Source organism: Archocentrus centrarchus, chromosome 22, assembly GCF_007364275.1.
Source record: "Archocentrus centrarchus isolate MPI-CPG fArcCen1 chromosome 22, fArcCen1, whole genome shotgun sequence".
Lineage (NCBI taxonomy): Eukaryota > Metazoa > Chordata > Actinopteri > Cichliformes > Cichlidae > Archocentrus > Archocentrus centrarchus.
The window spans coordinates 15,213,220-15,238,835 of record NC_044367.1 but is presented as its reverse complement, the minus strand read 5'-3'; the positions used below and the strand labels follow the sequence as shown (position 1 = coordinate 15,238,835).

Genomic DNA, 25,616 nt, shown 5'->3' with positions numbered 1-25,616 from the left:
TTAGATTTTTTTTGAAGTTTTCAGCAGCTTATTAAACATTTGGAGAATCAAGCAGTGGTGTTTGGTGTACGCAAACTTGCTGTGTGTTCTAGCTTTACTTGGAATGACTCTAAACCAGGGGTGGGCAACTCCAGGCCTCGAGGGCCGGTGTCCTGCAGGTTTTAGATGTGTCCCTGACCCAACACAACTGAGTCAAATATAGAAGTCATTAGCAGGACTCTGGAGAACTTGACTGCATACTGAGGAGGTAATTCAGCCATTTGATTCAGGTGTGTTGGATCGGGGAGACATCTAAAACCTGCAGGACACCGGCCCTCGAGACCTGGAATTGCCCACCCCTGCTCTAAACTATAGTCAGACTAAGAATGTCACCAGAATTGATATTTTCATGCATTAAAAAAAAAAGAAAAGAAAACTTAAGTACTGTAGGTGTATACAAGGCTGTAGTTCTGGAACTGTGCAGCTGCTCAACAGACATTTTATTTTATTTTTTTTAGAAAAGATACCAATACCAATATTTGTTCATTTAAAAATCTGATATATCAGCCAATAATTTCTTCTTTCAGACACACAAAACATGAACAGATAACCTAAATGTGTCATTATTTACGAGTCCATACATAATATGACATTGAGCTTGTTTTATTGTCACAAGTCATGGATTACTCCATTACCCTCTGCTTAAGGGCCTCTTTACACCTGTCACATTGGTTGTGTTGTAGGCTGACGGGGATGCCGCCACAGCTTAGGGCAGGTGTACCCACTGAAGTACTCTCTTGAATAACAGGTGTCAACAGGCAAAAAAAAAAAAAAAAATTGCCTGATTTCTCCCTTCTCCTCTTTACTTTTTAAATTTTCCATTCATCAGCTGTTATAAATGCTGATACCAATATATCATCACACATCCAAGTGACTTCTTGAGTATCAGCTGACCGCAGGTTTCCCCAGCCTTATTAACAGTACAATTGCATAATGACTGAAACTAACACCATTGCCTAACAATGAGCTATAAGCTCAGTTTCATGATTATTGAAATGCAAACTGTCATAACATTTATCAATGGCTATGAGTACTATTCACAGAGAACTGGGGATTGGCTGTTATCAGCATTGTAAGATGGTGAAAGTTATACTCTTATGCCCCATCCTCAGTTCAAGTGATGGTTGTTCCATTGTCATATAAATGGCTTTCTTGACTCCATGCTTAAACCTGGGTTGCTCCCTGTCCTGCACGTGCAAATTCTCATCATTAAAAGAGTGGCCACTGGCCTGTAGGTGTAGATAGACTACAGAGTCCTGGCCTGACGAGGCAGCTCTTCTGTATTATGCCAGACGCTTAAGCCAGATGTTGTTTGGTTTCCCCATTGTATAATTTATGGCAATCCTCTAGGCACTTAAACGCATATATTGCTCTGTTTGTGCCAGAGGACTCAATCCTTGGGGTGGACCAATTTCTGGTGTAGTTTTGGGATTTGAAAGCCAATGAGATGCTGTGTTTTGAAAATATGCATCTTGGTGGTTCCAACACTCCTGACATATAAGGGATTGGCTCATTTTTCACTATCTTACAGTGCTGTGATTGCAGCTATTCCCCAATACTGTTAGCCATGTCAATTTGCATATCAATGATCATGAAACTGATCTTGAGGCACAACTTCATGCAATGGTGCTGGTTTCGAGTGTTATGCAACTGTAATGTTTATAAGGTCGGGGAAAACTGCAGTCAGCTGACACTGAAGTCCCACAGATGAATGATGAAACGTTTCTCCCACTGAAAATGCTGCATCCACATGAACAGAATACACTTCATGGGATTTCCTTGCCTGCATTTTTGAGCATGCATCAACACATAAATACTTATGCTAATGTAAGATAATATACTTTAGTAGCCTACTTAGCAACCATCCTAAGATTTCAATCTGTGTCCTGTCAACAAAATCACTGATTGTAATGACCCACACCTACTTTCACATCTTGGCACATGATGCACATGAACAATAGTGGGTCACAACCACTTCCAGGGGACTACGTCCACTGGGGTTTAATTACTTGGGTCTCTCCACCTTTTGGTTTGAGAACTGAAGAAGCCTTTTGGATGAGAGCTAAAACCACCAAGAAACAAAAACAAGTCCAGTCATCCTTTTTTCAAGCTCCAGAGACTAACTCAGTCTTAAATATTTACATAACAACACTTAATGCTATGCAGCGTCAGTAGGAGGGAGTGTCTACAGACACACTGAGCAACGTGTAATTATGTGCTACAGAGGGGGGCACAAAAATGCATTTACAGGCCTGCAAAGTAAGATTTGTGGTGAAAACACTCACATAAAGGAACAGCACAAGATAGAAATCAGGTATTAAACTCGCTGCAATGAATGGCAGTGAATAATGAAACTAGTTTTCCCTAATAAAGAAAGTATTTCTATAAAATTGATCTACAGGGTCAGCAATTGTCCTTTTACCAGTAAAAGGTACAGGACATTAACAGTATTACTATAACATTATTTTCTTTCATCACCCTTGCTATTTTTCACCTTTTCCATCAGTTTCTGCCACCATCATCTCCATTCAGGTGACCTCTGAATGCCCCCCCCCCCATTTCTGCTGCTGCCTTCCTTCAATTTCCTTCCCTTCACCTTCACTGTATTACCCACATTTTCCTACTGCATTTTTGTGCCATTTCCCTCGTACATAAGAGGAAATGACAGCGGATCCTCAAAGTCTCCAGAGATTATGAATTGGGAATTTTATGAGGATAAGCCTCCTGGTAGCTAACAGACTGCCACTGTCAATTCATTCAGACACATCAATAGCTCTTAACATACAGCCCTTCTACCTTCTGCCTGGCTGCTCGGCATCCTGTTCATTCACCGTTTTCCCATCCTAACACACACACACACACACACACACACACACACACACACACACACACACACACACACACACACACACACACACACACACACACACACACACACACACAGCTTGCTTGGCAGTGCTTCATCAGCCTGAGCCTTGGCATTAGCAGCCTGCTGCGGCTGAATGGAGACCTCAGTGGCTCTCTGATGAGGAGGGAGACAAAAGAAAGAGAAAAGACAGAGAGAAGAGAAAGAGCAGAAAACAAATGCGCAGAGTGAGGTGTGTGTAATAATGCAAGGGAAGCAATGACAGACGGACAATGACAGAGAAAAAACAGATGAGGAGGAGAGAGAGAGAAACAAGGAGTGACTGTACAGAATGCAGAGCAGGTAACTGACAGTGGATTACTGCAGCAGGAATGCAGCAGTGGCTGCAGGATGGAGGAAAGGAAGAGGAGAGAGAGGGAGGAGAAGAGGAGATGTAGCAGAAGGTAAAAAAGATGACGTGTTTCAGAGGAGATGTGCATCCCTGCGGGATGATGCGGTACTTACAGATCATCTCTCTGTAACTAAGAGCAGTGTCTGACTGTGAACTGCAAAAGTATATCATGGACAAAAACATTGATAAACTAAGTTGAGTGTTACACTAATAGTATAAATCATTCATAAGTTAAAAAAAAGACTCACACCAATGTATATGGGAGGCCTATACAGGATTCAGAAGTGCCTTAGGTGTTTCCTGTTTTATTGCTGATTTTAATGGTCTTTGTCACTTTTAGGATGAGCATCCAGAATAATAAACACATGTAATGGCAGCTCAGTTTGGACACACAGAACACGCCCTGGCCACATATTGACCTTATACACTTATACACAGCAGACAGCTGAGGAGATATGATAACACAGTGATACATAAACTGACTCTGCTGACTAATCTAACATAAGAACAAACAGACACACGCACACTACAGCAAAAAAAAAAGTTATGCGATGAAGTTTGTGAATCATTTAGGATTTCTGCAACGATTCATCATAAAATGTGATTTGATCTTCATTGAAGTAAAAAAATGCAAACTAATAATACTGCCATACTTTTCATGCATTTATTGATCACACTAAGAATAAGAAAGTCATGTCTTGGATTGATTTAGCAGCAACAACCTCCTTTATACGTTTTCTGCAGCTGCTTACGAGAACTGCACAGCAATGAAAAGGAACTCTGGACCATCCCACCCTCCGGGGCTGTTTCAGTTCTGGGATGTCTTGAGGTCACAATGTCTCAGTTGGGTTGATATCAATAATCTGATTTGACCATTTCAAAACATAAATGTCCTCTTTTTCAACCACACAGTGGTTGATTTACTTGTGTAGTTTGATACATAGTCTGGATGTATCACTCCACCTCTCCTAAGCTTCCAGAAAGGGGTTGTTGTTCAGAAGTTCTCCTCTAAAATTTTTTGATACAACTTTGATGCTCCCTCATTCTTCAGTTTGTATGAGGTTTAGGTGTTAATATCCAGTTCCCTTTTTTCCTGCAAGCATTTTATTGTGTGTTACGTTTGATCTCCTTGACTGGAACACCTGACTCAGGGTAGCCTTTGAAGGGGTTATTACAGAGGTTCACTTATGCGGAGTGATTGCTCTGTGTGATTGTGTGTTATTAGTCACACCATTTGTCCTTTCCCGTGCCATCAATGAAGATCACGCCACATTTTACTGGAAATTACAACTTTCTTCTTGCAACTCTACATATATGTGCCACTCCTGTGTTACTTCAGGCTATAGGGAAGGAAATGCGGCGCCGGCATTTGTGCCCAACAGGAAACAGACTCACAAAGAGCAGAGGAGGGGTTGAGGAGGCAAGGAGGAGAAAGAGCACGGGGGGGGGGGGGGGGGGGGGGGGGGGGGGGGGGGGGGTGAAGGGAGGAAAGAGTGGGTAAGATTGGAGGATGGGGAGGATAAGATGGATGTGAAGGGAAAGATGTGACAAAGTTTCAACAGGCTAGGCTGAAATTCAGAAAATAATTCAAGCTGTAAATAAAAATGGGTAGTCACCTACCGCATTTAAAACTCTAATTGATATACTACAGTAGATTTTGACTCCTTTCTAACTTTACACAGAATTACTTCTAGTAAAACTGTAAATTTCACTAAAAGACACTCTGAACTTACTCAACTGTTAGGAGGCAACTAGTTTATGTAACACTTTGCTTGGTTCTGTCCCTGGAGCTGCTGGAAACTTGAGAAAACAGCTCGCATGGCGATCTCAGAAGGGGCTGATTTGGTCCAACTGAATGTTGCACTCAATTAATGGCACTATCCACCCACTATAACGCCACTTGCTAATTATTTGGCAAAAAAAGAAGGGCTGCCGTATGTGCTGTAAACAGGAGGGGGCTGAACAGTAGGACCAAAGAGCTCATTTTCCACTTCTGACATGAATAGGAGTTATATATCAGCATGACAGCACCAAATTACAACTGGCCTTATTCACATATAATGATAGATGATTTAGCCTACCTTAATTGGCAGACATAAGTGGACAAGTATTGGTGTGTGTTAGGTCATAACATTTGCCTGGTCATTTAAAGCTTATTTGTAGTTTTTATGTGTAAAACAGTTAAAAAGAGCAGTGGGTTAAGAGGATATATTAGCTAACTTCATGATTATAGATTCTATCGTAAAAAAAAAAACCCCAAACAAAATACCCATTCTTAGACTGGCAGGAGTGTTAGCGTAGTCCTTGGTGGGCTGCAGGGCTTGTACACACAGGAACCCCCCCCCAACTTACTTAATTTAAGATGCATCCTTTCCTCTAAAGCACATCAAGCTCCACACACACTCCATCCTGTGGTTAAAACACACAAACAGGGTGTGAGTTTAGTAAAAATGGATGCTGGTCATCATTATATCAACACACACACTCATGCCATCTTTCGCCATTGTTATCTTTGGCACTTGAGAAAGCCCGGGGCCTGCGGCCGGGCTGACAATGCAGTCACTGTAAGGGAGATCGTTCACAGTCAAGCTAAGAGGCTAAGAATGAGCTAACTGCTCAGATATGGGGCACATTCTGAGGCTTTGCAATAGACTCATGCATGAGCAGACAAGCAATGTTTGGCCACGACAACAGAAGGCCCTATTCAGTTCTCTGGGGAGGCACTGGTAAACACACACACGCACCATTATCATAATCATCATCATCCTAGAAGCTCTCATCTGCTTCAAAACATGCACACACAGATACACAGACACGCACACACTCATGCAGAAACAACCCAGACTTGAAGCATTCCACTACAGTAGCATTCCATATGTTTGGTTAAGCACAGTGAATCCAGATTTAAGACTCAAGTCTGGACTGAATTTAAAGGATGAGAGGGAAGTGGGGGAGGCAGTGGAGGGAACACTGCTGGAAACTATAAGCAGCAGCAGGACACCCGGGTTTGTAACTGTACATCACACAAAGAACATTATTTACGACATAACGAGCTTGAGTTTCAAGACATGGAAAATGGAAACACTGTAAAGTTTGAACATCTAGTTCACAAACTCCATCCTGATGAAGACAGAGCTATGTTAGAAGGCTCCTGAACAAGTAAGCAGACTTTGGTTTGTAACCGTTTTGTCCGGGAAAAGGAAATGAAAAATACTCCTGCAGTTAACACTAATTATATCAATGTTAAAAAGGAACAGCATAAATACAAAAATATCCTGACTTAGTGGTTCTCAGATCGTCCAGCATGAACCACTCCGGAAGCACAAAAAAAAAAAAAGGTTTACACCTGCTCCACAGTTTGAGAATCGCTGCCCCGACTTCGGGTATCTTCCTGGTTGCTGGTTCTAGCAAACAAATTGTCTCACACAAACACAGATGTGTTGTTTACCCTCAGTTTTCTAATGGATTAAAGATATGAGCTTCAACATGAAGATGTGGGAGCTTCAAGACCCTGGTAGGCAGATTTTGTTACATTTGGGCAAAAATGTTTCTCCTCTCTTACTGGCTGTAACTAAGCTTGCGCGCACACACAGACACAGTTGTGTCACATATTGTCTGTGATTACATCAGTTTTCAATTTTTTGCACGATATTAAAATGTTGTATTGTGATATCAATGACATAGATGCCATGTATTTATGCACACAACAACAACAAAAGCCCAGGCATGTCTGACACTGAGAGCCGCGTGTCAGCTTCTGATGATTTCGTATCTAAAAACAGAGCTACTTCAACAACCTTCAACAAAAGCACAATATTTTGCAAAATATGCAAGAAAACTGTTCCTGCTAAAGGTGGGAACAAACTTGTTTCACCACTTTTGAGCAAACACAAACACAAACACACACACACACACTATTGAGTGCAAATGGGATAAGAAAGCACATGAGGAGGATACCGCTGATACGCGACCCAAATGTAAACAAATCACTCAATCGTGCATTGCCGGAGCACTCGCTAGTTGCATTCCATGTAACAGGAAGAGCAAACAGTGGATAGATGTTTACTGATGCAGTCACATGGTGGAAAAGCAGCTGGTTAAAAATAAAATATCCCAGGTAGAAAATATGTTTCACTTTGAACTCATTTATCAATGTGCTCCAGGTGCAGCAGAAGAAAAATTCCCACACAGCTAATATATTTATTAAATTAAAAATCGGGTACCTGATGAAGGTCAGCAGGACTGAATCCAGTTTAATAAATGCATCAGCAGTGAGCGAGACATTGTGTGGGAGTTACATTTACAAGTTACAAGCTTATGTTTTTGTTAATTGTTATGTAGTTATACTTGAACTTAAAATTTCTAAGAAAACACTACTTATTCTGTGATACCTTCTTTTAATAGATTTGAGGTAGTTTGTAATCAATGACAGTAGCTCACTGGAAAAGGATGGAAAATTCCTTGCTGCTGCCTGCAATTAATGCAAAAAATGGTCAATATTTTCTATCTCACATATATAAAAAGACTGTCAAGAAGCTTTTCTCTTAACCTAGGCAGAATTAAGCAAGGGTGACAAGTGATGTACTCAAATACACTTTGATCGTGTAAGCAGCTTCTGATAGGCACAGAGCACTTGCCTTTTACTTGATCCTGCCACTCTGAACTTGTTTTCATGTCATTCTGCCAGTTTGTTCTTTCACATCTTCACTCCACAGGAAGGAGACAACCCTGCAGCCCTGCACTCAGCCATGTCAGGTTAGACTGGTGAAAGCAGCAGTATAACACGGGTTTTGCTGAATCATCTGACATTCTCACGACTCATTACAATTCAGCACTGGCCTAAACAGAATGTGTAATTCTGCTGTGTATAACAAAATAAGTTTGTGTGACTAATAAATTATAATTAAAACATGTGACTTAAAATCTGAGACAGTCTTTACAGTGCAGAAGAAATCATAAACCCAAGTGACCAGAGACCATGTTTGTCTGTGTTTGTGTGCATTGTGTTGGGGTGCGTGTTTGTGTGTGTGCAGGAAGTTCAGATAGTTAGCCAGCCCATAACCAAAGAAAACCAAAAACAGCTGTCTCCTGCTCATCCCTCGCACCCATCCGCTCCCCTTTATATACACACACAAACAGACACACACAGGTTGTGGGGAATTCATCATTTTACTCAGCAGAATTGAGTGAAACTGTGAGCTGGCTCTTCCTTCAGAATCAATCTCAGTGACTTACCTATCAGTCACCTGAGAACTGTACTACAAGGCAGATTTAGGGGCTTAGCAAAGTAGCGTCAGGGGTTTCAGCATTACAAATGTAGACGGGTACAAAATCGCTGCCTACTGACCTGTCAGTTCACTGGAAAATAGTGTGTCTATTTTAATGTGCATGTAGTAGGAAGGTTAAGTTTTTTTTTTGTCTCTCTCTGATGAGCATCAATCAGTGAACACATTTTTTAAGAGCATCTTTATTCCTTGACTTTTTTCTGTTTGCTACAAGCAATCTTAAAACACATGCTTATATTTTTCTATCAGCTGTAATATAATGTTATGATCCCGAAACAGTGGAATTGCTAATGTTATGGGAAGTAAAGCCAGATAAGATAAGATATCTTTGGTATACTGAACTTGCTTTCTTTACAGACCCAAGTTCAGTTTTTTGCCCCCTCTCTCTCACATCAAGTGCCATTTGCACAAATTTAAATATATTTTTTTATTTTATCTATCAGGAAAATAGTTTATACATGTCTATCTTGTATTATAAAGGTACACCCAACTCAACTGCAATGCAGTAAATGCAGTCTAATGCAAAAAAACCCTGCAATAAATTCTACTCTCATGTGGCTACTGAACTTTATGGCATTATGGCAGCTTGATTTTATGGGATAGACAAAATATTAGAAACACTTCTTAGTTGAACACAACACAATTCAGCAGCATGAAAAGCATAAGGTTCCAAAATTACTAACACCTCTGAATGACAATGAATGCCTCTAAAGACTAAAGTGGAAAGTGAGCATGAATTTATATGTAATTAATTTTAAATGCTGCCCTATCTACAGTGGGAATACACTGATTGTTTGGTAGTATGTTGTGTTTTTATGCTGAATATGAAGATTTGTATAAACGTGTTCTCTGTAATAGAAACAATCACTTTTTGAAGGCAAATCTGAAGCAAAATGTTAAAGTTTTATACAGAATGAAAACAATAAAAGGTTTGTTCCTTCTGGGCTAAATTCAATTATTATTTTTTCCACACAATAATAACGGTGTGTTTAGCTTTTCATTACATGCACAGTGCGTTAATAATGCAAAAACATTAACTGTGTCAAACAGTTAATTGCATTCTTACCCATAATGATTATCTGTGATATGCCTTCGAGCACTTAGACTTTCCCTTACACATACAGGACGCCAAGGTTCAGGCTGTGAGTTTATTTTTTTAACTGCTGAATTGACAATATGTTGTTTGACTCAAATGTAAACGCTCCGGAAGATATGACCAACACACCAACAAAATGGCTGCAGTGTCCAAGAGAACACGCAGATAAACCACGCTGAATAAAAGAAAAGAAACAAGGGAGAACCAAAGCAGGGGAAAGAGAGAACTCATGTTCAGTTTCCTCCAGAAGAGAACATTTCAGATCCTGAAACTCCATCCTGGGTTCTAGTGGCCAGGCGGGCCTCGTTTGCACGGGAGCCCATTTCCTGTGTGTGATCAGCAAAAGGGTGGGTGGGTGTGTGTGTGTGCGTGCGCGCACACACTGGGGCTTGCAGTTCAGTTAGGGCTGAGGTTGTTTTGTCTGCTAGGGGGAAAGGAATGCCCAAATCAAACATGGTGAATAGGATGCCTAGAAAGACAGAAAGAGACAAACGGAAAAGGAGCAGGAGTGAGGAGAAAGATTGGGAGAGACGGGAAACAGAAAAGTAGCAGACAGAAGGAATGAGCAAGAGAAAGGAGCAGGGAACATCAGCGAAGAACAGAAAAGGAGGCTGATATTTCATTTGCTGCCAGCAGCATTCATGCTGCTATTTGCATTCCGGCAGAGCAGCAAGGTGGAGTAAGAATTTTGTTAACAGGCTGATGAGCTGTCATATGGAATACCCTTCCACCTCTTAAACTTTGCAGTGAACCTGCAGAACCTGCCCTAATATCTAATGACTTACAGCCTTCCTGCTCCACAAATAACAGCTGAGGCATTCACAGCTACTTCTCACTAGAAGGCCAGATTATTTCACACCATTATTCATTATCCAACAACAGTAATAATGACAGCTAGCGATGTCACAGAGCTACTTTACTGGCAACACGCCACAGCTCAAGAGGACAGGAATTTCCTGACATGATAACTTGGCAAAATATGAGGCGTCATTAAAGGTCAAATGGACTGTTTAAAATAATCACTTGACACAGAAATGAAATTATACTGCAGGGAATTTACTTTATGAACTGAGAATGGGCCTTCCTTTTAAAGAAGGAACCCTCAAAGTTTTAACCACAAGCTGTTTTCACTATCAATTAATCAAGTCTTTTTTGTGTCTGTCTTACATACACCTCAAAATTCAGTAGTCAGGACTCTTTGAGACTTTAGAATTTAAATAACCATTAAAAACACAGTTCATATGTGACAAATTATTGCTGATATATTTTCTGTCAACTAATTACATCCATCTATCCATCCATTAATTCTCTTCCGCTTATCTGGGGCGGAAGAGAATGGACGCTAATTACATCAAATCAATAAGATGCACCAACTGCAATTTTCTTGGCCGATTCCGACCTTTTTCTAAGTGTGACCTGAAAGCTGCTAGCTTGTGTCTGGCTCTGTATACATGTTCAGCTGGGTGAAGGTGATTTAAGTGCCTGTTTAGTTCTGATGTTGTGAATGTCTTCATCTGAACCTCTGTTCTGACACATAGGCTTTGTCACTTTTTATTTAAAATCCAAATTTCTCTTTGAATTCTTTCATTTCTGACCCACTGCATGGCTCTTTGCCCTTTCCGCCCTTTGTAGTCTGGGTAATACTGACCAGTCATTGAGCAGGTTTTGGTTGCATGCAGGTAAACAGTCTGTGTGAAGAATAAAAGAGAAATGCACTGGTTCTATCATGTCATAATTTAGCATTTCATTATGATTTGATTTTAAATTTTATCTGCATTCATAGTCGGGGTTTAAACAATGACCTATGCAAAGAACAGGAAACCTTCACCAAGATATCTGCTGGAAGCCCTGAAACACTGGCTGCTGCCCTGAGAGGTTACAACACAACGAGACAAAAAAAAAAAAAAAAAATCAGTGATGTGATGTAAGCATGTTGGATTCAACATCATAGGCTGTGAACAAAGGTAAGCCTGCTACAGTAACATTACTAGTTACATGGGTGGAGTTAATGGTTAACACATTCTGTATTATTCTGAATGTATTCAAACTTTATATAACAAAAGAACACACTGAAAACACTAAACAAGGAAGAAGAATACACCAACTTTGTAAATTAAAAAGAAAAAAAAAGCTTTGCTGGGTGCATTGTGACTCTCCTACTTCCCAGTTCCAAAGTTCAGTTTCTGAACACTTCCTTGTGTTGTGCGCACGAGCTGGACCCTGCCTATGTACGACTGAGCTGCTGCTTGACTGGCAGAGCAGAATTGATAGGCTGCTATTGTTTCCTTTTAAGGTCAATTGTGTCTCAAATACTTGGCATGTCTGGGAGTACAGATGCAGCTGGCTGGCAGGAGAGATAAAACACTAATTTTACGACATTCTTCTGCGCAGTCCACACCTAAGGAGAAATAGGGAGGCAGAGGCAGAGACAGAGATGGAATGAGAGAAAGTATTTAAGACAAGTATGGATATGAAAGATCTGAAGTGGTTTGGAAAGAGAGAAGGAAAAAAAAAGAGCATGGCTAGAGGCTGAAAAAGAGGTGAAGACTGCAGGTTTTTCCAAGTGGGTGGGCAAGAGTCACTCTCTGACAGGGGCATCAAGCTTTACTGTGCCCTTGTTTGACTGGGCAGTCAAAACACGTCACCACAGAGGGTAAACACACATATACATACATGCCTACCCACACAGAGAGCTAAACATCTCACAGGGTGACTGACCAAGCAGCATTTCATGGCCTCAAGTTTGAAAGTTTGATTCCTTATCTGAGGAAGACAGACTTTCAGTATAGGATAGTCAGAGAGAGAGAAAAAAAAAAAAGCACAAGCAAAAAGCTTAAAATTCAGTGTTTAAATGTTCTATTCCAGAGGGCTGGAGACTGGGGGGTGGAGGGTGAGAGGGGGGGGGGGGGGGGGGGGGGGGGGCAGCCAGACCGGCTTAGTATTGCAAATAAACCCAGACGCTGAGAGAAAGCAAGGCAGCGGGCTGAAGGTTGGATCATAAAATATGCCTGGTATTCCACAATGTTCCACAGTGCACAAATGATCCACTCAGGGACTCAGGAATGATATTATGGGATTCCTGTGTGGCTTCAGTGTCTGAATGTGTCCACATGTACACACATGGCGCGCACAAAAACCTCAGCTAAGGGTGAGCCACAAGTTCAAGTCTGCAAGTGTATCATGCAACAATGAGTGAACACCGACCAATAACACAACCAAAATGAAATGAGAACAAACAGGTTACTTGTGTCTTTTGATAGGTACTGATGGTAATCCAAATGTTGACTTACTTGGCTATGAAATGAAGCACAGTCATGAGAGGCAGATGAAGGGACCACCGGAGCTGATGACTTGGGCATGGCCTGAGTGCCTGTGAGTGTCTACTTTAGTAAAGCAGATGGATGAGTATGTGTGTAATGACCGTATTATCTGAAATATGTTTAACAGCTCAGAAATGTCCCACTGAATTAGACTAAACACAGCCATAGTCCTGAAGTGATTAGTATACTAAGGCCTCAGCCACAAAGGCCTAGAGTCCCATCAGCAATCCCCTGGAAACCTCCATTTGCTAGGGAAAATGCATATTCCCTGACTGGTTGGCAAGTGGTTGCTGGTTATCGCTACATGAAAACAGTCACTGAATGCTTGGATTACTAGCAGATTGCCACAGTCACCCATAGTTTGCATGGAAGACACTAATTTGTAACTTAAGATGTGACGCAACCTGGAAATGGACAACGTTCGCCTTCAACAAAAAATTTGCACCTTTTGTTATAGTGGAAAGGCACATTTTTACACACTTTTACTCTTAAGGCAAATGGTCTCCATTTGTGACCTGATCTGGTAAAAGGAGTCACAAGTCGCAGGGGCTGCTTCTCATACGAATCAGCACGCTGACTGAAAAAAAAATTACATTACATATTTCATATGCAATGTAATTTTAATGATGACATCACCGGTAGCACGTGCGAGTGCTTGAAACATGTAAGTGGTCTCTCCATTGCTGCTAAGAACATCCCGTGAACCCGGAAATGCCCCGCAATACAGTGCGCCAGATCAAGTCACATTTGGTTACTACCACTTGGCGAGTAGTTCGTGAGTGTTTGCAGACAAGTTAGAGTCTTCCATGCAAACTACTGGCAACTGTGGCAAACTGCTAGCAACCAAAGCAATCATAAGAGGCTTTTGGTGCAGCACCGTATACCACTTTACAACTGTGATTACGAGAGGTTGCAAGCAATCAACAAGTTGGGGAACACACACTTTTCCCTGGCAAGTGGTGGTTACCAGGGAGTGACTGACCGATCCTCTAGGCTTGTGTGACTGGGAGTTTAGCAATCAGAGCTTAAGAGTAGATCACTTATTATTCTGATTGAGTACAATTACTCAGACATGAAGGGCAATGGAGACAGCCTTCAAAACTGGTGTAATTCCAGAGAACAAGCTGATGTTTAAGCGACAGCAGTGTTGGAAACGTTCACATCGTTGAAAACTAAAGCCTAAATTACTTCCAATATAACCTCCCAGCCCTCCTTGGTTGCATGTCATGCACCCCTCTTGTTTCCTATCTAGATCAACTGTTCTAAAGGGGAATAAACACCCTAAAATATGTTTTAGTTGCAGCTGTACTGGGCCAAAATTCTTCTTTTTCTACTCCCACTTACTACATAAAACTGTGACATAAAAGGCTTTGATGGCTCTTGAAGTAAAAGCTGCACTTTAGCAAGTCTATTTTTATGGCCTCACCATAGCAGCATTGTGCTGCTTCACTTCCCCTGGTCAGGGCAGCTAGCATGAGAAGGAGCTCCAAAAGCAACGTTGGCATGGAGGAAAAAAAACAGCAAACCCGGTCCTCAGCAGCCCTTAACAAAAGGCAGCAGTGCAGAGATCGCCTCCAAAATAAAACCAACCAGAAAAGAAGGGGGGAAAGGGCAGAAAGGAGGGGGGGGGGGGTAGCTGAAAATAGCCAAGCAGTCAGGGTCTACATGCATCAGCGCCATAATGATGAAAGCTCCAAAAGAAAAGCAGACTTGTTAATAAATGGATGGCTGGAAGAATATGGGGGGGGGGGGGGGGGTGCCTTCAGGAGAAGAAAGATATGTTAGTTCAGTTTTAAAATATTGTGGATGAAAAAAAGGACGTGAGAGTCACTTGATAACAGGCAAGGCAAGAAATGGTCATACAAATCAAACTGACATGATTTCCTTTTCCATTCAGCAACATACTGCAAAACTCTCTAAAGGCGCAAAAAAAGTAAACATCTAAAAAAAAAAAAAAAAAAGAGCTCAGCAGACAAAATAGCAGAGAATGGGAGGAACAGAAGATGGGTTAAGTGTGGAACAACCCGCCTGTGCGTCTCTCTGAGAACATGTATATTTTCTGATCACAAGAAAAATAATCCGCAAGAGGAATTTTATTTTGAGAGCCGCCCTGTAGAGCCAAGGCTCACAGCAGGTCAGAGAGTAGTGTGTGAAAGCGAGTGTGATGACGAGACTGTGCATATTCCTTCACACAGACATTCTCCATTAAAGTGTTAAATAGTGAAAACACCCCATGGATCACCAGGCAGATTGCTTGCAGAGGAAGAGCATTTGTGGACCCACACTGCTAAAGTCACACATGAGCAGATGAACAAACTTCCACAATCACACACACGAAAGATATATGCAGTTACACTTTAGCAAAAATTGATTTTTGAGTCCTTCTTTTGAAGACGTTGTTACTGGTATCAGTCATCCAGAGTCCATTTGTCTTTACCTCTTCATCTCATGTGAGACTGCGTACAGAAAAATATATAGCTGGCAATTAAAAATGGACGGCTTTATCCAGTCATTGTTCCTACACACTGTAAACTGGACTGTGGAGCATTTTAATAAATAAGCAATTTTGTTCTTTGACTAAAATGAGAAGATCAATATCACTCTGACCTCTCTCAGTTAATTACAAGACCACAGCTGGCAGCCAATCAAGTTAGGGTAGCACAAAGGCTGGAAACAGGAGGAAACAGCTAACCTGGCTCTGCCCAAATGTGACAAAATTACTAATTAACAAGGGATATCTTGTTTGTTCAATCTGAACTGAAACAAAAAGGTAGCGAGTGAGACAGAGGGAGTGGTTCCATTTGAAACTGTTAAATCCAACTTAGAGAAAAAAAATACACTGTAACCAGCAAAGTGCCGTATTACAGGCAACTACTTGTGAATATCCAAAAGTAAAGTCTGATTATGATGCAGAGCAACCAACAGCATGCAGTGCAGCTTCAATGAACCTTGATACAGATTCTTCAGCTTTGTGGCACTCTGAAGCTGGAAGAATGTTAACACCTTTTCTCTGAAGGATATTTTCCACACATTTAACTGGGTGCACATCGAACAGTGAAACCACAAAATTCTCACCACTCTCATATTTAAACCATTCTCTCTGTGAGCACCTGCCTTCATTCTGAACATTTATTTGGGTTTTTCCCTTGTGGCATTTCTGCTGGTTTTCCATTTAGTAGAGGTTCCCTGTTCCACATTTCACAACTAAGATCAAAACACAAAAGACACCTGACACATCAAAGAAAAAGACAAGACAGCACACGCATTCGGTATCGTCTCTCAAACCTCGCCCAAATGCACTGGCACCTGTATGAGGACAAATAATTCCTGGATCTTAAAGTCATTCACTCTCTTGTGAATTTAATCCACAGTTCTTAGCTTGTGTGAAGAGGAGTTATTATGATGTGAGAAAAAGATTTAAATCACCTAAAAGTATTAACAAGTGGACATTTTTGGCAATCGCACATTAAATTCAATAAAAACTGTAGGTTAAGAACACAGCTGTACACTCTTGACTCACGACCTCACTGTGAACTGGACCTCTGCTGAGCACTGGACTGGCATCACCATAGCAAACTCCTGCCAACCACTGTCATGTTAACCAGTGACCATTTGACTGCAAATAACAGACTAAAATATCATAAATTCTAGGGGAGAGACACTGTAACCATATGCCACAGAAAAGAGGTTGAAAGAAACATATTACAGCTCTAAACACTTATTAAATTGTAGTGATGGTACCCAAGACATACAAACCATGCTGCTGGGTGAAGGACTTTGGTTCAACATTTAGCCTTTTATGGATATTATTGAGGTTATGGTGATGTTGGGAAGTTAGACATCTGTGTCAGTATGTAGGTGGCATGAGGTGGTATTTTTCCTATCTTGTTACCACCTGTACTGGTGGCTTTTTAAGCTTCACCTCCATCAAAACGGAGGCAGATCTACCAGACATGACAGGCTAAAAAAAAAAAAAAAAAAAAAAAAAAAAAAAAAAAAAAAAAAAAAAAAAACGGAGGCAGTCTGCACCATCTTTCACTAGAAGCATCACAAGACTGAAACTGATAGAGCGTGATGTTCACCTTTCTTCCCCTCACGAGTGGATCACTGTCTGGCTAGACCACTAGGAAGAAGAACATGTCTTGAACCAGACTGCAACAGCTCCTGAAATATGCCAAATATGCCCATGACCCCCCCCCCCCCTTTCCTGAGGACGTAAGCCTGTTTCCTAGTCCACCCTCCTTCCCTTCTCAGCCCCCCAACCCACAGCATTCCTGCGTTTTACAGAGCTCCGAACGCACACATTCTTATAATCACAGATGACCCACTCACATAAAAAAAATGTTAAGGACATTAATAACACAAGTTTCCACCCATCTGACCCAGACATGCCTTTTAAGGGTAAGCGGTTCAGATTTCTCTTTTCATTAACTTCCAAAAATACTCCCGGACCAGGCATGGCAGGGGGGGGGGCAGGAAAAAAATAAGTAAGGAGGGGGTCCTCTCCCCTCTTCAGGAAAAGGAGAAGGAGAGAGCAAGTGAGACAAGATAACAATCGGAAGGAAAGTCAAAATATTGGCCAGTTAATGAGGAGAACAACTGAAAAAATAAAAAGTGTGTCTGAGGAATTTACAAGTTATGTCTTAACTTTAGCTCTCCCCTGTTAAAACGCCTCAGTCCCTTCCTCTAACTCCCTCCCTCCCTCTGCCTTGCTGTGCTTCCTACACGCTTTTGAAGTCAGTTTCCTTTGCACTTCTTTCCTCTTTTCTTCCAGCATCGACGAGGTAGCCATTTTTTGAGGAGCCTGTACAGTGCAGGAACAGAACAGGCACACAGGGGACTTTCTGTAAAACAGCTTGTTGAAGGCTGAAACTGGAACTTAATCCCACGCAGGAACCAGTTGGAAAAAGTAAAAAAATCCCCAAAACAAGAGACAAAACTCTTCCTTGTCAGGTCAACCTGAATGCATGTAAAAGCCAAACAGCAGCAGCAGCAGCAGCAGAAGCAGCACAGTGACCCACATTATCAGTCAATGTGGTCCAAACTCCAGCCGTGTGGGGCAGCTGGCCGATTAAACATTATCAAAGGCAGATATCAGGATATGTGAAACACATTGTTGGCCGGTTTTGAAAAACAAACTTGAATGACACAAAGAAGGAACTGCAACTCGACTTCATGACCTAAAATGCCATCATCTATCCATCAGTTAAACCACCTCTGACCTGTCGAGGACTGCAGGGGCTGGAGTCTACTCCTCACACACAAATAGACCCAAATACACTCACACACTTATAACCGTTAACCTAAAGATGTACAGTACCAGACAAAAGTCTGAACACACTCACCCATTCATATTAATTGGTGAGCACATCCAAACTTTTGATTGGTACTGTGCGGCTTCGGATGTGGGAGTAAGCCGGAGAAAGCAAAGTCAAAACATGCTGACTCCACAGCTGGAGCAGAATCTTCTTGCTGTGAGGCAACAGTGCTAACCAATACATCCAAACAAAAAAAAAAAAAAGGAAGAAAAATTTACCATTACGACACAGGTTATCTTCAGTGTTTTATACCTGTGATAAGCAGCAATGAGATTTTACTCACTGGGAATGAAGTTATTGTTTGCAAAAGCAAGACAAAGAGACAGATAAGAGACTTCAAAAGCTGGCTTGCATGAGAAACCGGCTATGTTAAGTCTGAAGACTAAACGAACCACAGATTACAGGACAACTACGGCCCTTGGAACAAAGACCGAACTGTTAAAAATTTGTGAATCATCATGACGTTAACCACAAATAAATTAGGTTCTACTTGGCATTTAAGGACTGGATGTTACCTACATTTTCTCATTTGGTGGACGGTTGAGAATCTTAAATGAAGACCAGATGAGGAGCTGTGTTTCCCCCTCTTTGGTTGCATGAGAAGGACATTCACATGGTCAACATCAGGGCAGCCGCTGATGTTGGGGATGGGTGTGAATGAATAAAGATATCCAAAATATGGCACTGAGAGATATTTTAAAAGTCTGGAACATGAAATCATCATAACCTATGGATAATTCCTAAGAAAAAGTCATTGAGGATGACTCATCTATTAGGAAGCGGCTCTTCTCTGTGCAAACAGCAGTTTTATGATGGACTTGTTACTGAGATTATACTAATCAAACTCCCACCTTTTTGGTTGGTTAATATCTCAGTTAGCATAGCATTTTTTCCTATGGTAACTCTAGAAACTAGGACAAAAAGGAGCTGCAAGCATTATAGTGCAGCTCCCCAAAGAGTGGAAAACAAGGAAATAGAAACGTGGTCTGCAAACTTCGCTGCGCCTTCAGTTTTAGTAAATGCTTGAAAAACAAAACTTGCAGCACTCACTGCTGCACACATTTCACCTGGTTTTGCATTACACCTGCTTAATCTGGAAAATCATCTCACCTTTATTAACAACCTCCTGCTGTTAAATGTTTCATAACTGCCCAGAAATGCAATAAAATCTTTTGCAGGTCACTAAATACCTGTGTGGGTTAAATGGGTGGCAGAGCTAGACGATCTTTACTGCTATGGATGGGAATTCAATAGCAGTTCCAAATTTTCCAGCTCTATGGCTCTATGCTAACTCTATGGCTCTAAGCTTATCAATTCTATCTATAAATGCTTGCATGCTTCTTTGACAGTTGCATAACCATCGAGGTTTTGCACACCTGATCCACATTCAAGCCTTTTTTTTTTTTACACTGTTTACACACTGAATACCTATATAATGTAAATCATGATAAAATACATAATGCACTGACAAAAAAACAAAACAAAAAAAACGTCTTTAATGAAACTGGTATGTGGTTATTACTCCTTTCTTCTCTCTCTCTCTTTCTGCCTTTCCTCCCTGCCAGCTCTCTTTATCAGTGGTGGTGGGCCAGTAACAGGGCAGGGCTCTGTGATTCCAGCTGTTCATGGGCTCATTTTATGTGAGTCTGTGCAGGTATTTCTGCGTTTTAAGGCACTTTTTCCTTAGTGTTGTCATCAGATGCTGGCGTCTGAGAATGTCACTCAGCGAGCAGTAGTCAGAAGTACATTTTAGCTCCAAGTGTTCACACGACTTGCTAATAACTCATATGCTGACATACTAATACATGCTCTCACTCTGTAAGAATGTCAAGACAAGAATGGATCCTGTTGATACCCCCTTCTAGTGTGTGTAAGTGTAAACGAATCTCCATTGTTAGTCTTTCAAAGTGTGCCAGAGAGCCTCACAACTCCTCTGGAGGGCTTTTTATCACGAGGTGGAACGGCCACTTATGGGGGTTTAAATACTGCACTTATCTCATTTGTTTGCAGCTGCAGGTGTACGTGACTGTAGGGCATCTGCAGCAAAATTTCACGATAACACACGATTTAAAAGTTAATATCGTCATTGTTTTCTTAATGACAAATTACCAAAAGCAGTGTAAGGATAAGGCCACACAACATTAAAATATTTCAGTCAAATTAGGGTTGCAACTAATGTGTCTAATGATTTGTCTATCCTCTACAATATATAGGAGAGTAAAAAAAAAAAAAGTTCAAGTTCAAGATGATGCTTGAAGTGTATAAAGTCTTTAGGGAAAACAAATATATACAATTTACAATGACATAAAAATAAAATAAATGAAATGAAAAGAGAATATTTGGCAGATCAAATCATTTGGCACACAAACAAACATCTGACATGCTCCTACATCTGGGACTGAAGCACATTTTTATTTTGTAATTAATTAATAATTTAATACTGAATACTTTCAGTTAATTAAATCTTAGTGTGCGGACTTTGTTTCACCAAGTGTACCCTCTGAAAGTTATGATCATAAAGGGGTAAAGAAAAGAAGCAGGTTTCCATAAAAAGAAAGACTGGAAGCAGGAGATGTTTTAGCATTTATGCTTAAAAAAAAAAAAAAAAAAGACACAATTTATCAACTGTCAAATTAGTCACATGCTGTTTTTCTGTCAGTTGACTAATCCTTCCAGCTCTTTCTACTTCCGACACACACACACGCAAAACACGCACACCATGTGCAGTATGTACAGGCAAAGACGCACCGGCGTCATCGTGGCATTAAGCCACCTTCCTACAAGTCTGCTAATACACCGACAGCAGCAGCAGCAGCTGGCCTGCACATTATCAGCAGCAGCCCTTGTCCCGGATATCGAGTCATTTATTGCGTTATCACAAAACAGACACATTCATAAAATGTTATGCACTCACAGGATGAGTGTGGGCTTCAGTAGAAGTTGCTGAGAGATCATGATTCATCTCTGCTATTTCAAGTAGTTTGTAACATCACTTTGCATCCTCCACTGCTCTATTCCTGGGTGAGAGGGTTACTGAGGGTAAAAGAGAAAGTCTACCTCTAAGAATAACCAACACCATCCGGTCCCAATTCTATCTGAGCTATCTATTACAGCACATTAGGATGTATAGGCTGCTCGTGTGGGTGCTGGCTTTCCCCATTTATACCTTCGAGGACTTTCAGAAATGCACTCCTTTCCGTTAACCTGATTGCATCAGCTTCATGGGACTTTTCAAAACTTCAGACTGCAATCTTACCAGGTTGGACTAAAGCAGCTACACGTGTCTGACCTGTGAATATTTCCAAGTGTTCTGTGGCTCTCTCTGTGTCTGAATGAAGTCGTAAGGACCACTGACATTAAAAGTGATGTAGCTGAAAGCTGCAGTGCCGTGACTCCAGTTGTTAAACCAAGTGTGCTTCAGCCACGCTGGACTCAATTAATGTAGTGGTATAATCTGCTATAATGCTAATTCTGAGACACAGATGGGTGTGAGTCTGGGTGATGAGAGAGAAAGACTTTACTGTTTATACCACAGAGCGAGCATTAAATCACACCTAATGCTGGTCACATATAGCAGAGCCTACTATAATATGTGGATTAGTGGATAGAAATGGATGATTATGTAGGTGTTCGAGCAATTTCTTATATGTATAATGGTGAACGGCAACAGGAGACTTAGCTGTTTTACGATATATTTATTTATATGGAATTGCACTGCTTAGGCCCAGCACGGGGGTCAACTTCAGTCAGGTAGACCAACAGGCTTGTACATTGTTGGGAACCCTGCTATGTGATAGTAAAGTGTATGTGTGTGTGTGTGTATCTGAGTTTAGCTAAATATCATAAAAAACATGCCATCTTAATACATCAACTATTTTTTTAACATTTTAAAAAATCTGGAAAATATGGACTGACAGGTATAGTAGTTTTTTCCCCATTAATCTAAGCAATGACAATATAAGTTCTTATTTCCTTGCACTTGCAATGCATGACGTCAATGCCCATTTTGTGTAATTCCACACTGATGTGTGACTGCACTACACTCACAGAAGAGAGCATGCATAAACCCTGACGTGTGGAGTGGCAGTATTATTACCATCGACCGGCTTGGGTTTGACATTCCCAGTGGTTTGATTCTCCCAGGCAGAAAACCTCAATATTTTAATTTAATCCCCAGGGCATTTATTTAGCCACTCCGTAATCCACAGGTCCAGTGCTTAGTCTGATAATTACCCTTATTGGACACCCATAATGATTAGTTTTTGGTTTCACCCAAAGCAGTGCAGGCAGTTTCATAGGGCGGTCGCAGCACTCTGCGGAGTGGAAAACCAATCATGCGTGCTATAGCTCAGGTCATAAAAGAGGAGAAAGAGGTATGATTATTACTGCGCATGGCAGGCGACAACTCCTGGACAAAACGTGCTGCAAACTCTTTGTGTAACTTTCACTTCTTGGCATTCAATATCTAGAAAGATTGCGGAACAGGTGCTAGTGGTGCTGGCACTCCTGCTGTGTCAACAGCACTATCACTGTGCTGAGCAATGATGTTCTGGAGATAAGGTCAAAGAGGGCATCTGCTGGGAAATATTCCCCCCGAGAGCCAGCTGAACCAAACCAAACTTGAAGCACATTTTCCCAGCAATGGAAGTGCCGTAGATCACCCATTAATCAGGGGAACTTTAGACATCTTACTCTTCACTTTGCTGCTACCCTCATTTGATTTTCCCTTTAAATTTCCCCCAACATTTCCAAACTGACAGCATAAACTGCCAACATTCCCTCCACATGCGGTTTAATAATCCCACCCAGAAATACCAAAATAACCCCTTTTTGCACATCTACCACTGTGACAAGCTTCCATGCAAGTGCCTGTCCAAGCTGGTAGCTCAGCTGGTATGTTCTACAGCTGGCTGGGAGGACGAGCCTTACTGGAAAGTCATCAGGGATTTTTTTTTGTCTCCATGTCTGAAACAGGTCAAGGCAGATCCCCCTCCATCTCCTTCCCTCCCCTTGCTGCTCTTTATGAGCCCCACCTGGCAGGTTAGTATTCTACTGCCAGCACCTTTTCTGCTGTTTACACATGCACACACATTTATCTGTTAGTGTTCTGGTGAATGAATGCAGGGCAAATACTGTTCAGACTGCACCAACACCGCCTTATTTTCACACGTGTAGCCCGATACTCAAACAGAATGAGGATGTATCGTCATGCTAGCACTTTCTTAACAAATAATCCAAGTAGGGCCAGGTCTTGCAGTTGTTTCAGTTATAGCTTCATGCTGCAATTTCAGTTGTATTAGTTGCTGCAAATGCCTGATTTTGTATTTGTATTCCAATCCAAAAAAAGCCCCAGACTATTGAATAAAGATTATCAGTCTAGTTGATTAATATTGGCCAGTTTTGGGTTAAAAGTTCAAAGATAGTGTAACAGACAAAAATTGGTATTCGCTGTTGCACAAATTTTTTTAAAGACTGGCCCAGGATTTCTGGTGAATCTCGAATTACTTTGTACATTCCTAATTTCAAGTGATATTTTTAAAATATAAATTATAGGGCTTTTTTTCTTTTTTTATGCTAAATTGCATTACATTAAGATTGCCCACCATTTAAAGATTGACCAGTACAAGCAGCTGCCAAATGGCTCAATTAACTTATCAAGAAAGTAAAATGCTCTAACAAGGGAGTTCAACTTTCCTGTAAAATAAGCTTATTCAGTAGGTGGTCTGCATGCACCACTGACTGGTCTATATGTGGATAATAGCCCAACAATGGCTTTGAGCCCAGTTTGTGCAGCCCTCAACTGAGCATAGGCAAAATATGTCTATATGTCTGATATCATAATTTGTTCAATATAAAAAAACTTCAGATATGTAATTAGAAGAGCCCTGACTCCATTGTATACTCACAGCACTGCGTGCAGTAGGTGCTCACAGCTGAGAGGACTGTCATGCAAAGTTAAGACGCGTCATCAGGTATGCTGCAAACTAGTTTGTGAAATACACTGCTTCAAACATAAACAATCCCCGCATAGGCTACTGTTTATATCAGAGCTATTCCGTCCTGTGTGGCTTCTACACTCTGTAAAGTCTTAGTACGCTCACTTTTGTTGCGGGTACTTAATGTCAGCAGAAGAAACTGAAACACTTTGACTTCATTAAACCTAAAAATCCCTGACGTCTTTAAAAAAAAAAAAAAAGAAAAAGAAAGAAAAAGAGAGAGGGGGAAAACCAACAAAGGCATGAGGGGCCTACAAGATGAAAGAGCTCAGAGAAAGACAATGTCCTTGCTATACAGCGGCCAAAAACCGTACACTACATAAATGTCAAGAACACGTCCAAGCAGCCTACACACTTCTACTCCATGTTCTTCCAGCCTGAGCAGCCAGCCTGAAAGGGTTGACGTTACCATGCGCGTAAACACCAGTAAAAATGTATCAAGTACAGCACCAAATAGATGCAACCTCATAGAAAACGCCAAGTGTTACCAAAAATAAGACAAACGGCGTCTGTACCGCTACATTTTTAACAACCTGAGGTTTCCCTGCAGAGCTGGATGCTTCAATTTGGCTTAAGAACGACGAGGAGGAGGTGGAGGGTTGAAAAACTTGCCGCAGTTCAGACTTGTGTAGTCCGGACTCCCCGAGTAAGACTCAAGAAGCCGCTGTCTGAATCCCCAAATATACACCCCGTTTCTTCGCCCAACCGCAAACACAAAATAAAGACTCAAATTTACCTTAGCAGCACCACCGCCGGGTCCGAAAAATGCAACGATAAATCCACAACTTCACGCGGGTTGAGCTCATGCGGACGGTAGGGCTCGCTGCAGCTGCCGACACGACCGGGACAAGTTCATCCACATATTCGCAGCCAAGACCAGAGAGTTGGAGGCGATAGGGGGGAAACCGGTTTTTGCTTTCCCCCTTTCCCTCAGTCGCTTTCGCTGGTCCTTTCCTCTCGGATATTCCCCTCCCTGGTCCTTCTGAGATTAAACCATCACATTCCACCGCGTCCTTAACAATGAAAAAAGGTGGGTTTTCCTTTTCTGTTGCCGGAGGACCCACCCCTCGGGATGACTCTGCTCGGCCTGACCGCAAAGAGAACGCCCTTCCCGGCTTCAAGGTCCCGCCTCTCTCTCCCACAGAACCTACGCAAGCCAGGCCGGTGAAGAGGAATGAATCCGAGCTGGATCCTGCGTAGATGCAGGCTCTGACCAAACGCATTGTAAAGAAAAGTTGTCTGTGACCACTGAATGAACTATTGTTTTGTGCATCACAGTCCCATTTGTAATATAAGGAGTGACTG

The 25,616-nt window shown here is 41.4% G+C and overlaps 1 protein-coding gene across 3 annotated transcripts in view; it reads right to left on the bottom strand.

Moving 5' to 3' along the window:
• luzp1 (leucine zipper protein 1) overlaps positions 1 to 25,386 on the bottom strand; it is a 48,341-nt gene extending 22,955 nt beyond the window's left edge. For 2 of the 3 annotated variants that reach the window (XR_004021751.1, XM_030759169.1), the window contains exon 1: positions 25,048 to 25,386. The gene's annotated coding sequence lies outside the window, so the exon portion shown is untranslated. Of the gene's footprint in view, positions 1 to 5,648; positions 5,706 to 25,047 lie in introns of all 3 variants that reach the window. The other variant, XM_030759170.1, reaches the window with a different exon arrangement.
• Between the last annotated feature and the right edge of the window lie 230 nt (positions 25,387 to 25,616).